The sequence below is a fragment of the Giraffa tippelskirchi genome, chromosome 2 (assembly GCF_054371585.1).
Source record: "Giraffa tippelskirchi isolate mGirTip1 chromosome 2, T2T-mGirTip1v1.2.pri, whole genome shotgun sequence".
In the NCBI taxonomy this organism is placed as follows: Eukaryota; Metazoa; Chordata; class Mammalia; order Artiodactyla; family Giraffidae; genus Giraffa; species Giraffa tippelskirchi.
The window spans coordinates 12821340-12836604 of record NC_137276.1 but is presented as its reverse complement, the minus strand read 5'-3'; the positions used below and the strand labels follow the sequence as shown (position 1 = coordinate 12836604).

The following is a 15265-nucleotide window of genomic DNA, read 5'->3' as shown; positions in this document are numbered from 1 at the left end:
CAGCAGGAGGAAGCTCTGTCCAGGCACACCCCCTGCTCCAGGTGACCTCCTGCCCCAGGTAACCTCAACTCCTCTCAGCAGGATGCGTCCTGGGTTAGTGCTACAGAGTCAGTCCCCGCGTTATCTTCACATATCAGAACCACCACTGCTGGCACTCAAGGCCTCTTGATGGTGATGAGCCCACTGGACCAGAACTTGGAGGCCAGAGAGCCACACCAGACCTGCCTATTTCCCCCTCAGGGCCTGGCCTCACCCCGAGAGGCCAATGGAGCCCCTTAAACAACAACCCTCCTCTCGCCACCCCAGAATTTATTCACCAAGGCCATGTGGGTGTCATCCGGGGATGAGAATTTAAACATCCCCTGGTTAATGGCTTTGAGTCTGCCACATCCAAGAGGCACGTCCTTTGCCTCCAGCAGGGGAGGAAGCAGTCTCCTGGCTGTCTCGGATGTTGCAGAGAGAACGCACTGTGTTTCTTGATCTTAACACATTTAATGGTGACATGATTCTGTATTACCTCATCCAGGCTGGTCTGAAGGTTCTGCCACCCCAAACTCACTGACTGCAAAGTCTGAGAGCAAGAACAGAGATCCTGCCAGGCCTTCTCTCCCGCCCCTGGATAATGAATGGAGCCAGGCCCAGTTGCCGGAGTAACCATTCAAAATCCATTTATTTAAGGAAATCAAGAATCCTGTTTATGCCCATTAATCTATATTAATAAAACCTTTGACTGCAGAGGGCTCTGGAGGAGGGGTTCCAAAACAAAGCTTACTCCCGCTCCCTCCCAATCTGCCCCAGCTGGCGGGGTAATAACGCCATCTTAACTGGGCCAGTGGACAATGGGCTCCCCAGGGCTGGGCTGCAGCAGGGTTCAGGGGGCTTGCTGGAGAGAGGGAAGCTTCGGCTAGGTCTCTCTCAGGACCCCCATCCGGGGAGGCTGAGAGCTTTGCTCAGGGAGAAAGTCGTCATGAATTCCAGAAAATGTGCCCCACATGCTGGGCCCCCACTGAAGCGGTCGCTGGGCTCCTCCCAGCTGCCACCAAGGGCTCTGGGTGTGAACCTACAGCAGGAGGTGCCCCATCGGCCCCAGGGCACGGTGACAGAACTTCATAAAAGATCCACTGAATTTGGGATTCTAATTTCAGCCCCAGGTGAGAAAATCTGAAAGATGATTTAAGAATTAGCCTTCAGTTCAGACCCTCCATAGAGGGCTTCCCAGGTGGTGCTAATGGTAAAGACCCTGCCTGCCAATGTAGGCGACATAAGAGACATGAGTTCAATCCCCAGGGTCAGGAAGATCCCCTGGAGGAGGGCATGGCAACCCACTCCAGTATTCTCGCCTGGAGAATCCCATGGACAGAGGAGCCTGGAGAGCTACAGTCCATAGGGTTGCAGAGTTAGACATGACTGAAGCAACTTAGCACGCACAGACTCCGTAGAAGTGAGAATCTTAGACTTGGTCAAGCCTGTGTCCCCACTTGGGGTAGGCCCCAGGTGTATGGAAGCCACCTGGGGCATGAGGCTGAGGTTTCTGGGCCCTGCTTGGGACCTAGAGAATCAGAATCTCGGCAGGTGGGAGAGGGGTCACTGGTAATAATCCCCACTGGCTCTGCAGGCTGAAGTTGAGGAACCCCCCTCTTTTCACCAGTGAGAAGAGGGGCAACCAGTTGGCCAGGGGTTCCCAGCAAGGTAAGGTCAGGAGGAGGCCTGGAACAGCTCAGAGAAATGCCGTCTTTGCTGATGTGGAGAGAGGTGGTGGCCAGGCCTCGATTGGTTAGGAGGCAGGCAGATGGAAGCTTCTAGACTTAAGGGGACTTGGACTCTGGCAGCTATTTCAGCCTGGCAGGTGGAGTCTCCGCCCAGGGTGGGGTCTTCAGGAGGGAGCAAAACCACTGGGCCAGGGTCCGGTCCTGTGGCAGCCACCAACCAGCAGGGTGGACAGCGCAGGGAATGGTTCAGGGGGCTCCGCTCTGCGTCTGGCCACCTTGGCCCTGCCACCCAATGGCTGTGTGACCCTGGGCACTTGTCTGGGTCTCAGCTCATTTGAAAATTGGGACTAACCAGGGTTCCTGCTCCCCGAGTTAAGTTGGGGTGGGGGGACGGGGCGGAGTGGTTGAGACACGGTGCAGATGCTCAGTTGCACTTGCCTCTCAGTTCTTGCTGCTTCCCCGACGCCCACCCTCATCTCTCCGTGTTTCTGAGCAGATGAAAGAGGGGGAAACCAGAGGCCCGACTCTGCTCCCAGCCCTAAGCCTCCCAACTCTCCCTCTTAGGGGCAGAGCGCGGTTCACTTCCTCCCCGACCCCTGGCCCCACCAGACTCCTTGCTTGGAAAGAGGCTGCCTGCCCACCATATAGTTAACTCTCCCCCCGTGTTATTCATCACATCTTTAACTGCCCATCGGGACCACTTAGGCCAGAATGAGACTGCCAAGGTGGTCGTGGAGAGTTAATAGCATTCCAGCTGCCAAATAGTCCAATCTGAACAGCATTTCAGAGGTAAATGATCGGTTTCTAGTGAGGGTCCTAAAATGCTGAGGTGGCTCAGAGCCTCATTCTCGAGCTGGGGTCTGCAGTTGTTGACCCGGGACTGAGATCACAGCCCTTGGGGACAGACCCAAATTGGATCACGGCTCTAACCCCTAGTATCTGTTGTGCTTAGTTGTACTTAGTCCCTCAGTCATGTCCGACTCTTTGTGACCACATGGACTGCAGCCCGCCAGGCTCCTCTGTCCATGGGGATTCTCCAGGCAAGAATACTGGAGTGGGTTGCCATGCCCTCCTCCAGAGGATCTTCCCAACCCTGGGATCAAACCCTGGTCTCCTGCACTGCAGGTGGATTCTTTACTGTCTTGAGCCACCGGGAAGCCCTAGTAGCTGAGGGACTTTAAATAAGTTACTGATTATCTCTGAACACAACTTACCCCATCTGTAAAATGGGGCTGAAAATGCACATAGCTCCCTCCTGAAGTCTTGGGGATTAAATGCCACAGTGTATGCTTCACCCACGGCCTGACAAGGCTCAAGTTCAATAATTGAAAGCCACTGATTCTGCCCAAGGCCTTCCTTCCCTCACCTGCAGGCTTGGACGCTGAGGCACGAAGCTAATAAGATAGAGACGTCTCAAACTACCATGGAGACTGTCTAATCTAATCTGTAGAGGCTGCTCTGTGGCTGTTTATTGAGTTAAAAGAAAACAGGAATCTAATTTTAGCCCAAAGAAGAGAAAGCTACATGACAACTAGAGTAATGGGCTCTGGCTAGACAGCTTTATAGTAACTGATGATGTTTCCAGCATTTACTACATGGTAACTGCTTTCCCTTAAAGGAAAAAAACTCATTTAAATTGACTACAATTGTAGCTGCTATCCGTTTTCCCAATATGATCACTAGCCCGACTTCTGATACAAGCCCAGAGTATCTGTAGATGGGGAAACACCAGGCAGTCACATCTTTAAGGGGCTGAGCTGAACTGTCTGCCTCCCTGGAATCAGGCTCCTTCCTAACAAGCACCCTGTTCTGAGCATCAGCCGGAAACTCAATGGCAGCTGACACCGCACCGGTTCTTGCAGCTCTGTCTCCCCTGGGAAAAGGGACAGCTGATGTGGCCCCAAGCAGCCCTCCAATGTCACCCGCCAAGGAAGCAGATGCCACAGTACCGCCATGCCAGGCGCCGGCTGTGCCCAGGTGCTGGGGTGTGCAGTGTCAGGAGAGGACGGCCCTGGGCTAAAGACGAGGGGACCTGGGTTTATCACCAGCTGGCTCCCCTGGGCCACTGCCTAACAGAAGCGGCTCTGGAGCCAGACAGCCCTGGTCTGGACAAGGTCTGGGCCTCATGCAGACGGCAGGGGTACAGTAGCAGAGTGAGGACACGTGACACAAAGTGTGCAAAGTGCCTGACACAGCGCTTGGCTCAAAGCAAGTTTCGCTAAGGGAGGCTTATTCTTAAATGGCCTCATTTCGAGAACAGACACTGAGGCCTTCAATTCAGCATCCTGCTCAGGACACGGTGAGGCCCGGGAGCCTGTGGGGGGCCCCCTCCAGATCCCGCCAGGCACAGAACGAGAGGGCCTTAGAGCCTCTGTGCGTGGGGATAACGGTGCCTATCGCCTGCCCCCTCCCGCCCCTGCCAACCTGGCTCCCACCGCCCTAGAACATCACCTGTCCTCTCCAGGCCCAGGGGCCACCCCAACCCAGCAGGTTGTCCCTGGGAGCTCAGAAATGCTGTGATAGAAATACACCTACTGCTACCTGGAGATTGAAAATGTGTTTTTCACGCTGTCAGACAGTAGGGCAAAAGCAATTTACAAATGGTCAGCTGCAGGAGAGCTGCGGCTAGAAGTGTTTGGCGGCTTATCAAACAGTGCTGACCAGGGCTATGAGACATGCAGTGCAGACAGGGCTGGGGTGAGCGTGCAACTGGGTTTCTCTGCAAGGGGGTGACCAAGAATGCGGGCTCTTAGGAACAGCGTGCCTGGTTACTCCATACTGGGACCTTGGCTTTGGGATCAACTGAGCATCTCCCATTTCTACCCAGAGAGAAAATACAGAGGAGGAAGAAATCGTAGACTCCATCTTTCAAATGTGTTTGGAACCAAAAGTATGTGTGGGGTTCGGCGAGCACCGCTCAAAAGTCAATAAACAGGCCAGGTTGGTGGAAAGGGAAGTTTGCTTTATTTCAGATGCCTGCAACAGAGGGGGTGGTGGTGGGATGGCAGACATCTGTTCAAAAGCTGACTCCCCCCACCCCACTCCACCACCGCACCAGCAACCTGTAGGACAAGAGCTTTTATAGACAGAAGGGCTACACGCAGAAACGGCACATCAACTCTGAACCAATCGTTCAGATTGGTCATCGGTGGTCTGACCAGCATTATCCTGGTTGTTTTAGGTACAGTTAACCTTCAGTTCCAGTGTCCATTCATTCCCATTTCTTTTGAGGCTTGCTCTTGGAATTGTAGCAGCTTAGGCCGTGGGTACAGTCTGGTAACCGTGTAGCTAACTTCTCCCACTTGGGGTTTCAGTATCTATAAGATAGCTCACAGAATATTACCTATAGTCCAAATCCAACCAGTCCATCCTAAAGGAGATCAGTCCTGGATGTTCATTGGAAGGACTGATGCTGAAGCTGAAACTCCAATACTTTGGCCACCTGATGCGAAGAACTGACTCGTTGGAAAAGACCCTGATGCTGGGAAAGATGGAAGGCAGGAGGAGACAACAGAGGATGAGATGGTTGGATGACATCACTGGACATGACTTTGAGTAAACTCCGGGAGTTGGTGATGGGCAGGGAGGTCTGGTGTGCTGCAGTCCACAGGGTTGCAAAAAGTCAGACATGGCTGAGCGACTGAACTAACTTGAGAAGGAACTAAAGGTCCTTGACTGTGCTTAATGACTACATCATTATTATTTGGTCTCCTCTGACTGTTTTCCTTTGTTCCTGCATTTCTCACTTCTCTGATTAAACTTATTCTTTGACTAAAGTTTTCCACAAAAGGCAGACTGAAGACATGGTAGGGGGGCAGGATAAGGACCATAGGGTCCTGATCCATTTCATATTATTTGTTCACCACTTTGTTTCAGAAAAGCTCCAAAGTGGGTAACAAAGACCCTATTTATTGAAAAGGGATCACACAGATCATCCAAGAGATCTTCTGCAGGTCTTAGGACACTTGCGCTGCAAGCAGCAAACACTGACCTTCACTCCTTATGGTGAAGGAAGTATGGTCACCAACTGGACGGCAGAGCTAACCTTTGTGGGAACAAGAGCCTGGCAGCTCCAGGATTTCAGCAGGCAGGTCCCAGCCCAGTCCCTGGGGCCTCTTTTAGGCTTCAAACGGCTCTGCTCAAAACTCCATCTCCAGGGGAGAAAGCTGATTGGCTCAGGTAATACACCCATCCAAACAAAGGCTGAGGAAGGCAGGACAGTTTCACCAGCCCTGTCCAAACTGTGTTGAATAGGGAGGAGCAAATTCTCTAAATTATGTGAAGGAGATGGGTTTTATAGCAGAGCAAACCGAGACTCGGAGAGCTGAAATGACCCACATGGGGACACATGACACATAGGACCAGGAGTTACTGACCCCAAATGCATCTCTGAGTGAAGAGCTTGTTATCTGTATGGCCCCACATGGCCTCTCAGAAGTCCTGGTCCACATCTGTACTTGCCCTCTAGCCTCTGGGTCTCCAGGTCCCCATGTCTCCTGCCTGCAAGGGCTCACCCTGGGCCCTGGCCTGAGATGGCCTGATGAGACTGGCAAGTCTTGACCATTACAAATGCTTTTACATCAACCCACCCCCGAGCACTGCCTTGCACCTGAAATTTTTCCACTTTTCCTTCCATGGCCCCTTACACCCCTGATAAGATGGCACCCCACAGTCAGAAAGCCCATGCATGCCTGCTTCTCTTTGATCGCCTTTTCTATATTAGCAGATGGGTCTGGTACCTTTAATTTTCTTGCTGTCCTTGTAACTGACACGGTTCCCGCCTTCACACTGCCGCCTTGGATTAGCTTGATTTAGCATGACTTTCAGTAGACTGGGGAACTCCAGGTCTGTGGAACTTGGGAGGGTCTGACTAACCAGGTTATCCTTGGAAAGTCTGAGAGCAGAGAGTGCAGGAACCCGGAAGAGGGGGCTCCTTTAGTGTCCAGGGACAACCCCACTCGTTGACTGCACGCCAAGGACTTCAACTGCTCCTCCATCAAAGCTTCCTCTGATGGGTTGCAATGACATTTTCTCCAAATGTCAATCCAATTCTCTAACCCTGACTGGAAGCCAAATGTACAATCAATTATAGCAAGAGGAGCTATGAATGAAACGTGATTCACGTGAGAGCCCGTTAAGCTCAGACCCTCCAATTTGAGGATGGACATTTTTATTCATCTCAAAACAGACTTTTGATGAGCCACCAGCCCCAGTAGCTATGTGTTCACTGGAATCACTCTGGTTCTCTACAGAGGAATCATGTCCGCTTATAATTCTGAGAAACCCATGGGATTAAAAAGCAAAAACTTTCTTGGGGAAACAGTTTCAGATTTACATACCAAGAGTTGCAGACAGGACAGTGTTTCTGTAAATCCTTCCCCCAGTTTCCCCTAGGGCTTAAACTTCAGGTAACCATGGTATGAGCTTCCCCAATGGCTCAGCAAGTAAGGAAACTGCCTGCAATGCAGGAAACATAGGCGACATGGGTTTGATCCCTGGAAGAGGAAATGGCAACCCATTCCAGTATTGTCTGAAAATCCCAAGGAAAGAGGAGCCTGGTGGACTACAGTCCACAGGGTCACAAAGGGTTGGACACAACTAAGCACACAATTTGATTTGACAACCGTGGTACACTTCTTGAAACAAAGAAGTCATCAGAGCAATGTTACATCTCAGGTTTTATCCAGATTTCTCCAGTTACTACACTTATATCTTTTTCTCAATCCCAGGATGCCAAATGGCATTTTGTCACTATGACTCTGTACTTAGCTTCACCTGTCACGGGTTTTTGGTTTTCCCTGGTTTTTCATGACCTTGACACCTGTGAAGAGGGGCAGTCAGGGGTCCTGGAGAAAGTCCCCCTCTTGTCTGACACCACAGAGGTGAAGTGTCCTTCTCAGGGCATCATATCGGGGGTAGGATACCACGAGACTCATGGTTGAAATGTGAACCGTGACCACTTGGTTAAGGGGCTGCCACCGGGTTTCTCTGTGATGAGAAACCTTTTCTGTACTCAGAAGCCAGTCACTGAGTCCAGCCCATATCCAGTAATTAAGCTCCACCACCTGAAGGCAGAAATATCAAAGAATTTCTATACATGTGTTAAACCACACTAAATAAATATTTGGAGAGTGAGACAACTTTCGAGTTTATGCAACTATCCTATTTCTCCTTCAACAACTCCCATGTACTAATTTAGCATTCATCAGTAGATCTTGTCTATAGCAATTATTACTGTGGTTTTCTAATGGATTTTCTATTTCCCCATGCACACGTGCATGCATGCTCGGCTCGTAGTCTCCGACTCTTTGTGACTGTAGCCTGCCAGGCTCCTCTGTCCATGGAACTTTCCAGGCAAAAACACTGGAGTGAGCTGGCATTTCCTTCTCCAGGGGATCTTCCTGATCCAGGGATTGAATACGCAAATCCTCCATTTCTTGTGTTGGCAGGTGAATTCTTAACCACTGCACCATCTGGGAGGCCTCACTCCCCCAATACTGGTTAAAAAAGCGATGTATTCTGAAAGGAGCAGTGGGATTCCACAACGCTGGGATGACAACACCATTCTCTTCTTGAAAATTGTGGTCTAAGTGCCCTCACAAGGCAACCGGACTCAGACTTGACCTTACATGACGGCATCTTGACGATATTTTACGAGATGTGTGTGTGCGCGTGCATGCCCAGTTGCGTCTGACTCTTTGTGACCCCAAGGACTGTAGCCTGCCAGGCTCCTCTGTCCATGGGATTATCGCTATTGCAGCAAGAATACTGGAGTGGGTTGCCACTTCCTTCTCCAGAGGATCTTCCAGACCCAGGAATCTAAGCCAAGTCTCCTGCAGCTCCTGCATTGGCAGGCGGACGCTTTACCACTGAGCCACCTGAGTAGCCCCATTTTCTGAGATGGAGAAATTTAAATCCCAGAAGAGGTTTGTTGGTTATCTCACAGTAACATTTGAAAAAGTATTGTCAGTATTAAATATGTTGTTTATTTTTTTAGTGATAAAAACACAGATGTTTGCAATTTGCCAACCTTTCCTGTGGTGACAAGTGCCTGTCAATAATGCAATCATGAAGGTATTTTAAAAACAAAAAAGACAGGCTTTATCCAACCCTTCAAAGTAAAGATGCTAGTACTAATGATGAGTAAGAAAGTTGCTACTTTTTCTAAAGAAATTCATGTTAAGACTATCTCAAAAATGGCTAGACATGATTCCAGCTTCACGAAAATGTGTTGTCCAAAATCGGTCACCTATAAAACCTCTTATAAGAGCACACTCAAACTTGGGAGCCGAAATTCAAAAGTGAGTTTCAGTAGGTCTTGAACCCATTTGTTAAAAATACCACACTCACAATTATTGAGCAAGAACAAGTTAGGGACAGTGAGACAGATGGAAATTTATTACAAAGATTTCAACAAACACTTTAAGACTAGTAGATGGAACTGAAAACAGTATTGTTTTTCAGAAAGCCAAGTCATCTGGATCCACGTTTTAATGAAGTTTTTTTTTTTCCAGCTACAATAGCCATAAGAACTTAGCATTAAAATAAATTTACCTTAGAATCACACATTGTTTTTACTGTGAAGTGTTAAAACTAGGAGTTTCAAAAATAATGAAGCATTTTTAATAATATGGCTCTTACTAAACTTTTCAGAAAGAGTAAAGGGTTTTTTCTTTTTTAACCACAATACACACAAAAAGTATTTTAAAACATTTTCACCTCATCTTTTTTCTCATCTATTTTTTGTCTTACGTATATTAGTACAGTACACAGACAAGTTAAAAATATATACGTATGTACAAATGCTGGGTCAGTGCTCTACAGAGTGCAGTCAGGTGATTGATTTACACAGGGTTCTGTTTTCAGACCATTGCTTACATTCATAGAACAAACGTCTCCCACCTCAAGAAAATATAAATGGTATTGTCTTCTAGTTTTTATAACTTTAACTTTTTTCATTTTTAGTCCATTTGGAATTTTTTTGGTTAACTGTATGACTGAATTTTTGCCAGCTGTATCAGCACTTTCCACTGAATCTGTCATGATCAGAACCATTTTAAATACCCACCTTTAACATGCTTAAAAGCATTTCAGTCTATTTTAAACCATCTTCCATTAACTTGTCTTTTGCTGCTGCTGCTGCTGCTAAGTCACTTCAGTCATGTCCGACTCTGTGCGACCCCATAGACGGCAGCCCACCAGGCTCTGCCGTCCCTGGGATTCTCCAGGCAAGAACACTGGAGTGGGTTGCCATTTCCTTCTCCAGTGCATGAAAGTGAAAAGTGAAAGTGAAGTTGCTCAGTCGTGTCTGACTCTTCGCGACCCCATGGACTGCACCCTACCAGGCTTCTCCATCCATGGGATTTTCCAGGCAAGAGTACTGGAGTGGGGTGCCATTGCCTTCTCCAGACCAGGAGACAAAAAGAGTTACATGATCACTATGCTATGCTATGCTAAGTCGCTTCAGTCGTGTCCGACTCTGTGTAACCCCATAGACGGCAGCTCACCAGGCTCTGCCGTCCCTAGGATTCTCCAGGCAAGAATACTGGAGTGGGTTGCCATTTCTTTCTCCAGTGCATGAAAGGGAAAAGTGAAAGTGAAGTCGCTCAGTCGTGTCCGACTCTTAGCGACCCCATGGACTGTAGCCTACCAGGCTCCTCCGTCCATGGGATTTTCCAGGCAAGAGTACTGGAGTGGGGTGCCATTGCTGTCTTTTGACACCAGTGTAAAAATTTAATTGCCATTGTAAAAATGTGGTTTTTGGTACAGCAAGTTCCTCTTTTCCCCCTTTCAGTGAAGGTTTTATTTTCATCTGTTCATATTTTCACATGAATTTTTTATTTATACTTAAAATACTTTTTGGTGTTTGGATTGGCTTTGTGCTGAATTTAGATATTAATTCAAGAACTGACATGTTTACTAAGATCAAAACGTTCCTATTCTCAATTGCTTATAAGCCAGTGTTCCTCTCTGTTCTCATTCCCCTTTTACAAAACCCACCTTCAAGGAGACCATGGTCTTGAAAAGTGAAAGTCACTCAGTCGTGTCAGACTCTCTGAGACCCCATGGACTATACAATCCATGGAATTCTCCAGGCTAGAATACTGGAGTGGGAAGCCTTTCCCTTCTCCAGGGCATCTTTCCAACCTAGGGATCAAACCCAGGTCTTCGGCATTGCAGGCAGATTCTTTACCAGCTGAGCCACAAGAGAAACCCAAGAATACTGGAGTGGGAAGCCTATCCCTTCTCTAGCACATTTTCCCAACCCAGGAATTGAACCAGGCTCTCCTGCATTTGAGGCAGATTCTTTACCAACTGAGCTATCAGGGAAGCCCCATGGTCTTAAATGTTACTAATTCTCTTTACAGTTTTACTACTGATGCATCCCTACACAATATACTGTTTTTCCTGGTTACGAACTTTATATAAAAGGTCATCAGGCTGACTATACTCTTCTGATATGCTTCTTTTAACTCAGTGTGGTTTCTGAGACTTACCCAGGTTGATGCACAGTGTGCTGCACTCAGGACCCCACAGACCCCACTGCACGCACACACTCCATCTTTTCATTTCCCTGTGATGGGCAGCTGGCTCTCTTTCCCTTTTTGGTTACTACAAACACAGCTGTTGTGACCATTCCTGTGCATGTTTCCTGGGTATTCACATCTGACGTGATTTTCTCTAAAACTGTAAGATATACCTGACGTTCAACTTCACTAGCTAATACTGTTTTCAAAAGTGGTAGTACCGACTTACACGCAGAGTAGCAGATGAAGTTCCTGTTGTCACAACCTCTGCAATTTTCAGTATTTTCGGATCCCTTCCCCCTTTTTAAAATTGTAGTTGACTTACAATGTTGCATTAATTTCTGCTGTGCAGTAGTGACTCAGTCATACATACATACATTCCACTATGGTTTACCCCAGGACATTGAATCGTTTCATGTGCTACACAGTAGTGCCTTGCTGTTTATCTATTTTATATATAGTAGTTTGCATTTGCTAATCCCAAGCTTCTAATTTATCCCTCCCCCACTTCCTGACTTTTTAACTGTTGCCAATATAGGGACTAGAAACTGGCATTTATGGTTTCAGTGTGTGTTTCCTGACTACTGATAAGGCTGGACATTTTTTCATGCTTATGGGCCATTTCTGTTTCTTCTGTGAAATGCCTACTTGTGCTTTTTGCCCAATTCTCTCCTGAGTTGTTGCTTTCTTATTGATATACATTCAGGTGCTTTTTAACAATTATATATATATCATTATTATCTATATCTTGTTCCAGTTTGGCCTTACTTTTTCATTCTGTGGCATGTTTGGTAAAAAAAAGTAGTTACTATTAGTGCAGCCAAATTACTTATCTCTTAACTAATGGTTTGCACCTTTTCCCCTTCCCCCTAAAGTCATAAAAAATATTCTTCTATATCATCTTCTAAGTTTTACAGTTTTAACTTTAATCCGGTAAATCTTTAATCCACTTGGGACTGACTTTTGTGTCTGGTGCAAGGTTGAAGTCCAATTCACTTTTTTTCCTTTGTGAAAAATTACTAAAGCCCCATTTAAGAAATAATCCATCCTCCTCCTCCTCACTGATCTGCAATGACTGCCTTTAACAAAATTTGGTTCTGGAACATGAGTGGGTCAGTTTCTGAGGTCTTTATTCCTGTCCATGCATCTACTTATCATCTCTGTGCCAACTCCACAGTGTCTTAAGCACTCACTGTATTTCACAGTAAGGGTCATACTCACTGTATTTCACACTAAGGGTCATACTCACTGTATTTCACACTAAGGGTCATACTCACTGTATTTCACACTAAGGGTCATACTCCAGTAATCCTAGCTCTCCTCACACTTCACCTTCTTTACGAGTGATCTTGGGTATCTGTGGTCCTTTGTTCTTCCGTTCAGATATTAGGATCAGTTGGGATTTTTTTGTTGGAATTACTTTAATCTACTAACAGATTCAGAGAAAGAATTGAGACCGAGATGATCTTACCAATCACTCTCTCTCTATTTATGTCAACAAAGGTGCTTTTTAAAAATTATCAGTTTCTCATTAAAAGGCTTTTAATATCTTTTATTAAGATTTTTAGGTACTTTGTGACTTTTCTGTTCCTAGTATATATTCTATTTCTTAACAATATTTTAAAAATTTACAGACATTACTGCTTGTGGTTGCTGCATGAAAATGTAATTGACATTTGCATATTGATTGTGTTCCAGCAACCCTGATAAACTCACAAGGCTACTAATCTGCCTTGTAGATATTTTGGATTTTCACAGACAATCTGATCACATGTTAATCTGTTGATAGATGGGTCACATTAATTGATTTCCTAACATTAACCAATTTGCATTCCTGAGATAAATCCAATTTGGTCATCACTGATCACCATCATCACATACACACATTCACAGTGGTGTAGACGTCAGGATGGCCACTCATGCTGCAGGCTAATGAATGTGGTAGAATACGAAGTGTCGTTATCATTTAGGAGGCATCGTGAATGTACTAAAAGCAAAACCATATACTCTGTATTAAAACAAAGTTCCAGTAAACCAGGTATCAACATAACAAGGCCAAGGACATCTGTACAAGATTTATTTCGTTAAACACAATGTTTTAGAGTGATGGTATACACCCTAATACAGGAGTGATTCAAAATCCATCAAGAGTTAAAGGTCAGAGCCAAAGTCAGTGGCTCTGAATCCCCAGTCAGTAAGAGTTTCATCCACCATTTTGTTCTTCTTGGATTCATAAAAGAGCTGATGTACAGAACACCCTGTTCTAAGCTCCACCATGCTTTCTGACAAACAAGGACGACCAGGAACTAGACGTCATTGCTTCATCCTTGCTCTACTATGCTGGTGGGTGGCAGAAGCCTTTTGTCTGCTTTCGGCCTCCCGTTTACTCTCAAGCATTCCTGTCTCCAGTCATAGCTCCCCACAACATCACATCTCAACAACTTCTCCCGAACTGCATGGCTGTAATATTGACAAACAGGGCTAATGAGAGCAAGTAAATTGCCAACTGTTGAACAAGACATACCCTTTGAAGAGAACAGCCACAGTCTTATTGCATTTAGTACATAGTCTCAACATTGAAATGACATTTGAGAATCAATACAAAATATTTATTTTTTTCAAACCACAGAATTCACCTCAGAGCCACACTATCAATTTCCCAGAATTATAAGCCAATAAACACATTGCATTTCTAAACAATGCAATCTAACCAGAAATGAAGATAATTTCCAGTCAGCAGGGGTACAATATACACTACAGTCCTATAAGAATGTACCTCTGATTATTTAATTCTTTAATTCTCCCACAGCCACTCCACCAACATAAGCAGAAATAGTATAGGTACGTGTGCCACTTGGCTCTGGAAAGAGGTTCGAAATGAGGTCTTGGCCAGTAGACATGGGAAAGTGTCAATGACTTAGTTAATGAACTGTGGGAATAGAAGAGGAATCATTTCCCTTGAAAAGAACAAAGGTCCTTTCATAGATCCTGGTGGCCAGAAACTGGGGCAAATTTAAACTAGGTAAGGAAAATATCAGGAAAGCCATTTCTCCAAGAATACCTATGACCTCTGTTTTAACTTCTGATAAACATAAATTTCATCTTATGCAATCTTATTGAAAAGAGTAATCACAACTAAAAAGGTCCTTATAAATCTCTTCTAGGTGTACATCAAGGGATTCATATTCTGATCTTAAATTTGTTAAAAGGTCAAAAGTGGATTAAAGTCAACATAATACTCTGAAGCTCAATGAGATACCATTAAAAAAAAAAAAAACAAAAAACCCCCAAACATCCAAACAATGATTGGATAACTAATGCAGGGGTTCTGTTTTGTTTTTTAATTGTGAAGTTTTTTAATAAACCCAGATTAGTGTATATTCATAGAACAATGTTATCTAATACTAGCTGCTTATTGGACAACTGAATTTTAGCTCAAGGGTAACGCCTCGTGTAATAATCATAGAAATATTAAACTGCAATAAAAAAGAAAAAACACAGAAGAAAACAGAGCCAGTCTCAATGAGAAGATGAGATCTGAAGGGTGACCCTGGGAGATTAAACAGCTTCTTTAAATACTACGACACAAGCGCTCCTGCTCACTTAGCTCCGGAAACCAATTGTGTTTGCGAGATCACCGTTACGTTTGCTTGTACGTGTGCACAGACCATCACTCTGAAGTTCTCCTTTTGTGCTGAAAAACTTTCAAATCCCTTGTTTGGTCGGTACAGAATATTATAGCGAGGTGATGCGTGTGCAAACTCTTCCTGAGGAATTCTCTGTGTGTGCAAATTAGCAACCTGACAGAAAGCATGGCATGCAGCAAGAGGGGTGATGGCGTCACAGGGCTGTAGCACTGGAGATGTATGTGCATGCAGCGTTACCGCCACAGGCCCCCACTCTTCTGCAAGCTCACTTACTCACACGTTGATTTTCATCCCGCACCCCGAAGGAAGGGAGGGGAACCACCTCCAACTAGTAAAAGGGACAGGGAAAAAAGTCACTTTTCCACAAAATTTAATAATGCAC

General features: G+C 45.8%; 1 protein-coding gene and 1 long non-coding RNA gene across 3 annotated transcripts in view; both read right to left on the bottom strand.

Moving 5' to 3' along the window:
* Positions 1-4650: 4650 nt before the first annotated feature.
* On the bottom strand, positions 4651-6772 carry LOC145524356 (uncharacterized). Its single transcript, XR_014067433.1, has 2 exons — positions 6449-6772; positions 4651-5306 (listed from the first exon to the last, which is right to left on the bottom strand). It is a non-coding gene; the product is annotated as an uncharacterized LOC145524356 (long non-coding RNA).
* Positions 6773-13296: 6524 nt separating this feature from the next.
* Positions 13297-15265, bottom strand: part of CACUL1 (CDK2 associated cullin domain 1) — a 70205-nt gene continuing 68236 nt past the window's right edge. For both annotated transcript variants that reach the window (XR_014067414.1, XR_014067421.1), the window contains one exon: positions 13297-13696. The gene's annotated coding sequence lies outside the window, so the exon portion shown is untranslated. The remainder of the gene's footprint in view (positions 13697-15265) is intronic.